This window comes from Equus przewalskii, chromosome 23 (assembly GCF_037783145.1).
Source record: "Equus przewalskii isolate Varuska chromosome 23, EquPr2, whole genome shotgun sequence".
NCBI classification, from domain to species: Eukaryota; Metazoa; Chordata; class Mammalia; order Perissodactyla; family Equidae; genus Equus; species Equus przewalskii.
The window spans coordinates 12,593,944-12,601,285 of NC_091853.1; the positions used below are offsets into that span (position 1 = coordinate 12,593,944).

General features: G+C 47.6%; 1 long non-coding RNA gene across 1 annotated transcript; it reads right to left on the minus strand.

The window, feature by feature from the left end:
• Positions 1-752: 752 nt before the first annotated feature.
• Positions 753-4,730, minus strand: LOC139078838 (uncharacterized). Its single transcript, XR_011531990.1, has 2 exons — positions 4,489-4,730; positions 753-1,098 (listed from the first exon to the last, which is right to left on the minus strand). It is a non-coding gene; the product is annotated as an uncharacterized lncRNA (long non-coding RNA).
• Positions 4,731-7,342: the final 2,612 nt, after the last annotated feature.

Below are 7,342 nucleotides of genomic sequence, written 5' to 3' on the forward strand. Positions count from 1 at the left end.
CCCAGCAAAGACCCCTTATTTGTCTCCACCTCTATCTTGGCCCAGACTCCCCCGGCCTGGCCCCATCCTCTGCTCCCAGTTTCCCACTCCATCCTCTCCATGTTCTGTCCAGAGATGGAAAGCCGTGCTGCTGGGACTGTCCTGTCCCTCCCGGAAACACCTCATGTCTTCTCCTCAAAAGGCTTGGGGCTAAAGGCAGCACAACACAAAGCCGTGACTTGCTCATTTCCACTACGAATTAACAGTACAAGATAGCTCTAAATTGTAGCAGGAGAGAGAAAGGCTGTAAAATGCTAGAATCCATTATCTGGGGAGATTTGCGAATTTCACTATTTCTCAGAGTGGAAGGGGAAGGCCAGTGCCTGGAATGGGGTTGAGCTGGGAGGAGGGAGCCCTGACTGGGGGCTGTGAGGGGGACAGATTGGCTTTAAGACCAGCCTTCCAGACTCTGCCCTGTCCTCTTCCTGGACAGCTGGAAATGGAGATATCCTATTAGGAACAAGTGTGGGCTCATTTAAAGAGGTTTTAAACAAGGCCAGGCCAGGCAAGTTTCTATAACGCCAAACTGTGGAAGGGCATTGTGAATCCGTGAGAGGGCCCAGCCTCAGAATTCAGGGGCTTGGCTTCTGGTCTGTGGAAGGTCCCGCAAAGTACCAGATTGCTCCAGGTCTTCTTCAGCTCGCTGAGGATATAGAAGGTGGATCGGATGAAGTATTAGTTACCTAAGATAACATAGCAAATTAACCCAAACCTTAGCAGCTTAAAACAACAAACTTTTATTATTTCACAGATTCTGTGAGTCAGGAAGCCAGGCACTGCGTAGCCAAGTCCTCAGAATCAGGGTCTCGCTGAGGCTGCAATTAAGGCGTCAGCTGGGGCTGAAATCATGTCAGGGTTCAGGGCGGAGAGGATCTGCTTTCTAGCTCACGCAAGTGGTTCTTGGCAAAATTCAGTCCCTCTCTGAATCCTAGAATGAGAGTCTCAGTTGGAGCAAGAGCCTCAGTTCCTTGCTGGCTGTTGGCTGGAGGCCTCCCTCAGTTTCTTGCTACATGGATCTCTGCACAGGAAAGCTCACAACATGGCGGCTGGCTTTCATTACTATCAGCAAGAGAGGACAAGCAAGAAGGAAGTCAGAGTCTTTGTGACATCCCATCACTTTTGCTTTTTCTGTCCCTTAGAACTGGCTCACTAAATCTGGCCCACACCCAAGGGAGTGGAGTACACCAGAGCATGAATACCAGGAGGCAGGAATCACTGGGACCTGTTTAGAGGCTGCCTACCACAGATTCTCTCCAAGGCCCCTCCTGGCACTCAGATGCTGTGAATACTCCCCCTCTCTCCCCCAGAAAGAGGCTGCACATTCTGTTTACAACCCCAGCCTCCAAGACTCTCAACCAAGTGCCTGAATGGCTCTGATACATTCAACTGGAGTTAACCAGCACGAAAAATGTACTCAGACAAGAAAGTCGTCTTATCCAAAAGAGTTAGATTGTAAAAAGAAGACATTGCATTTTCTCTATTTTTGTGGCATCTACCATCAGAGGACTCTGCTGATAGACTAGACATCTTTTCAGAGTAGACAGGGAAAATATGTCTTTGTTTAGAGCACTTCAGAACCAGATCTCCAAATCCTGAGGACTGTTGGGTTGATTTGAATTAAATAAGATAAACTCCTCGGGGAAAATGGAAACTAACATTGCTGTTTGTTCATCACACAAGCATTCTGTAAAGCAGCCGGGGATTGTTTTTAAGAATCTGTTTTAATCCAATAAAAGTCTGTATTTCCTTTACTAATAGCCCTCTTTCCAATTGTGGTAACTGTAAACCCTTCATTTTTTAATGACTCTGGAGCTCCTCTAGCTGGGGAAGCCATCCCATCCATGTGCACATACATATTCACCACGTTGGAATCTGCAGAAAACTGAGCCTCAGTCGTCTCTGACCTCTGAAGGAAAAGGCTGCGACCCAGGTTCCTGCTTACAATTCGTATGCTTTCTAAATTTGAGGACTCCTGAGCAATACATTTGGACTTTGTGAGATTTTAGTCAACCTCTCTCAGTTTTCTTTTCATCATGCTTAAGGACCTGAGACTTACAGATAGTTTGATTTGCAGCTGTCAAAGCTTATTACGTGCAGTTCCTCGTTCATTCTCTCAAACCTTATAAAAAGACAGATTTAGTTCTTTACCAGGAGGTAGCACAGCATAAAGTACGTGGACTTTGACATCAGACAAGCTAGATAATAATCCCAGATCCGCCACTCCCTAGCACTCAGACTTCCGGCAATTACTTCACCTCACAGTGACTCAAAGGGTTCTTGTCTGTAAAATGGGATCACAGACACCTATCTCTCAAAACTGTTTCAGGATTAAACGACACAGATATATCGATATGAAGTGTTTAGTGTGGTGCCTGGAACCGGTTACTCAATAAATGTTGGTTTCCTTTAACGCTCATGGGGAAACAAAGGGAGATCCTGAGAGTGTCTCCAAATGTTCCCCTAAACAGGAACAAGGAGGAAATGGGGTCCCTGAGTCTAGACCATCAGCCTTCAGTGCAGTCACTTCATGCACCCCCTTAGCATCATCACCAAAATATCCTGCTTCACCACTTTAAGCTATGTAAGCTGAGCCTGAAATGCCACAAAAGAGACATACTGTCTACGCCACTCCTGTGCCCTCAAATAAGGGCAGATTTGCTCTCAAGGTGTCAAGGTCAAAAGAGCATTGTGGGTCATATATGTGGAAGCACTGAAATGCCCCCCCTTTCCAAACATATGTTAGACTGGGTTTTGTGTTTGAGTCTCTGCCTTGGAATAGATGAAAAAAAGAGAGCACATATGAAGACCGGCAGTAGGTTCTCTGCGGAGGTCCCCCCAACAAATAGCTCCCCTCGCTGACTCACGCAGTCAGCTGCATATTTGGAATTTCCTCTCCTTTACCTAGAGAGTGGTCTGAGATTGCCTCAAGCCGTCCAGAAGTAGCTTTGAAGGGTAGGCAGCACAGGACATGCACCATCCCCTAAAGCCTGGCGTCAAGGAAGGCACTGAAGAAAGGCAAGGAGAAGCCACGAAGATCCTAAGTCAAGCCTGGAGGAGGAGGCATTTGGAAGCAGAGGAAATCCTGGCTCTGGGGCCTGGGGCCCGGGGTGGGGGTGCCCTGGCCCATTTCATCAGATGTGAGGGACACAGTGCACTGGCCCAGTGGTTTCACTTGGCCGCTGGAGAAGAATTATAAAGGTCTTTGCCAGCTATAAAAATAAAAGTAAAATAAATGGGCTGAATGTTGAATATTCAACAAAATTAAGAAAAACAAAGATTGAAATCTAAAGAAAAAAAGAGAGGTTGGATGGTATCCTTAGTTCCAGCTGCCCCCAACTTTGCCCCTCCAAAGTCCTCCTCTCCAGGATTCGCCTCCCCCCGCAGCTTTTGCTCTCTACTGGGACTCCCTTGTGGGGAACTCGCTGCTCTCTTGCTGTCCCAGCTGTGAGATCCCCCCTTAAATTCATCCTAGGGTTCACTAGGAAACACAACCAAGATCACGAAAGAGAATATTCCAAGCGAGCGAAGCATTTCAGAGTGCAGACACAGCTTGGCCTAGGATAATGCGCATCCGGCACACACCGGCCAGGCTGACATAGCTTCTTGTGCAGTTTCTTTTCTCCAACTCTACAGTATTCCAGGAGACTCAGCCAAAAATCCCTCCTTTTCGGTCCTTAGGTGTTGCATCCCATCTGCCCTCTCCTTTCATGCCCCACTTCCTTCCTTTCTCTGCCACTCCAGGCATCCTTGCCAACGCCCAGTGGTTATGGAGAGAGCTGGGGCGCCTCTCCGGACAGAGTCTATCTTCCAGTGTTATCTGGGATTGTAGTGGTATTTGTAGAAAAAGCCTCCCCAGATAAATGCTACATAAAGCGATGCTCCTGGGTTCACAGTGCCCCACAGCTTGTGGCTGATGCATTTTTCAGTTAGGGAGTAACTGGCCCCTTCTAATTTTCTCAGTCCTCTTTCCTCCAAGTGTGTAATAATCTGCAGACAAAAGCTCAAGGAGAGGAGTATCCAACACGATGGAACCACAGTGAAGGATTTCACCGTTACAACCCTTTCCCTCCCATTCTCCTCCCCAGCCATTTATCTGTTTTGAGATTTGGTTTTTATATAAAAAATATATCTTAATGAACTACATATATATACACACACAAATACATATATATATATATATATTTTTTTTTTTTTAAATAAAGAAATGCACTGAGAAGATTCCTCCTCCTCTACTTCCACCTGCCTCCCCGGCCCCCTCCCCAGATCCCTCAGGTGGGGGGCGTTGGCAGCAGAGCCCTCAGTGGGAGGCCAGGTGGAACCACCCCAGAGAGTCAAAACCACATCCAGGAAGCATTTACACAGCGCTCTTCTGTGCAAGACACAGAGCCCGCCGCAGGTTTTCCGTTTCGGACCTAATTCTGACTCCTCCAGTACGAACCGCCTCCTCACCTGTGTTTCAGGGTGTCTGTTCTACAGGCAACTTTCTCGAAAAATCACGCGTTCGTCAAGCTCCTTTCCAGTATACCCTTCCTCGTCTTTCCCTTCCATCTGGCAACAGAAGACATTTTCTGTCCTCTTAGAGAACACTGGCATGACACGCGGCTCCTGGGGGAATTCTTCAAAGAAACAGACTCTTGCTTGATCCCCGACCTGCTCACACAACACAGTCCGCAGCAGGAAGGCTCAGTCCTGGCCCTCGGCCGCGCGTCCCACCCACCAAGCACAGCTGCTCTGCTCCTTTTAGAACTCCGGGAAGGCGCCGGACCTCAGGGCACTCAGGAGACACACAACACCCCTGTCTCAGGAGGTGATCTGGGTGCTTTTAACACTCACAACACCTTTGTAAGCTAGAAAGTGACTTTTTTTTGGAGGTTACTCTCAATAAATGGTAAAAACAGAAACAACCTTTAACCAGCTATCAAACTGTAAGTTATTCCACCTGGTCTAGCCCCGCAAGCCTTAGACCGGCCTCTGCAGCTGCCTGATCTCTACCTGGGCATCCAGGTACGGGCTCACATTCCACGTGTCCAAAGGGAACTCCTCAGCTTCCCCCAGACCCTATCCTCCTGCCCGCCTGTCTGCGGCATTTCCAGGGACCCCTGAGGGGTCCTCAGGCCTCAGGTCCTGAGGCTGACCCTCAGGCCAGCCCTCACAACCTTCCCTTCCTCTCCAATCACTAAGTCTTAAAATTGGAAACATTTTATCTCTTAAATACGTGTTCATAAACTCCTTCTCCTCTCCATTCCAGCAACCTTTGTCCTACTTCAGGTCCTGTCAGGTTCTCCATGCTGTCTGCACATTAGAATCACCTGGGCAGCTTTTTTTTTTTCTTTTTGAGGAAGATTAGCCCTGAACTAACATCTGGGCAGCTTTCCAAAAAATTTCACTGCCCAGCTTCCACCCCCAGAGATTCTGATTTAATTGGGCTGGATTGGAGAAGGCATCATACTCCTTTTTTAATATTCCCCAGGAAATTCTAATGTGCAAGCAGGGTTGAGAACCACGGACCTGCAGGATGAAGTCCAAGCTCCTTCCCATGGCACCCAAGACACCCCCCGCCCCCCACGAGGCTCCCGCCCAGCCTCACTCTGGCCCCTCCATGCCTTCATGCTCCGGCAACGCTGAACTGCGTGTAGTTCCCACCACCACTCCATTGTTCCTGCCGTTCCACAGCCTGAAACACCCTTCCAACTCGTCCAGCATCACTTCTCCTACTACCCTCAGTGGCTTCCCCTGCTCCCTGGTGTTCCACGAAACTTTGGGTGTGTCTCTATTACTGAACATCCACATTTTTTTACGGTGACTTGTGTGTCCATCTTCCTTAACCAAAGGGAGATACTCACTCACATATGGTTACTTCATGGAGCCCAAAGCTGCTGAGAGCAGAGCTGGGCCCCTCAAGCACTGTGACCTGACTTGGAAAGCTGCCTGGGACCGAGGCACTTCCTCTTAGTCGCTCTCTCTCACTGGGGTTATATGTCCTCAGGTCTTTGTTCACTACTTGTGGATCTTCTTGGCAGACAACATTCGCTACCTCTGTGTGCCCAGATGGGTCAAAAATGGCCACTCCACAAAAGTGAGCTCAACTCCTGAGGGCACATGTTCTCACTTGCAGTAACACTGATTAGCATCCTAAATGTTAATTCCAAAGTCCCAGAAAAGAGAATCTTACTGGCCTAAGGATTCACCTCTGTCCCAATCAGCTATGGCTAAATATGGCTGCTGCATAAGGAGACAGATCTTGGAAAAATGGAGATGAATCTTGGGATGGGCAGACACCCCAAAAGGTGATTATGCTGCAAGAGTCAAGAGATTCTTGAACCATGTGATAAACGGGTATAGATCAGCCACAGTGAGTGCAGAGTGAGCCAGACAAGGAAACCACTATTTTAGTCTCAGATGTCAAGGAAGGCTTCACAAAAAGCTGACACTGGACCTGGACCTTGAAGGATTTTGCCAGGCACAAGGGAAAATAAAGGATACCCTAGGTAAAGACAATATCAACAAGATACCTGGAAGGTATGTTTCCATGTAAAAGTGCATGGAAGGGACTGACATGGTGCCAAGATGGTGGATTCAGCAGGTGGGACTAGAAATGTGGGTTTGGTCCAGACTGTGGGAGTCTTCGAGTGCCAGGTTGAGCCTAGTCTTCACGGCTCAGGAGGTGGGCTCCTCCCGGGAGATCTCAATCACTCAGGTGAGGAGAAGGTGAAGTGAGCAGACCCAGAGAGAGGCCCTGCCGGTCTGCCTTAGGGTAATGGGTAGATTCTTACCAGACTTTCCAGTTGAAAGAGCACTTTGCCCGTGATACCCCAGCTAATCCTCACAATACCATCGTACTGCAGGTAAGGCTGGCTTTGCTTTTACTCATATTACTGAAGAGGAAAGTATGGTTCAGTTCAGTTAAGCAACTTGTCCAAGATCACACACACAGCTAACCAGCAGAAGCATGACTTCAGTGTAAGGCTTCTGACTCTAAAATCTGTTCTCAGTCCACTGTACCAGGCTACGCAGCAATGGAAAGGGCCAGCTAAAACTGTCTTGAATTATGATAGAGAAAGGGAAGGGATAATTCCAGGAAAATATTTTCACTATTGACTAATGATATCGAAAAATGCTCATGGTGTATACTGACTGGTGCAGAAAAGATTGACTATAAAACTACGTGAGCGTTGTAGCACTAATCTTTCTAAAAGTATAAACAGGTGTTGAAAAAGTGCCAAAAGGCAAAACATCAAATTGTTTTTGGTAATTCTTATTTTTATCTAGATAATTCTTATTTTTATCATTGTATCCTTCTATG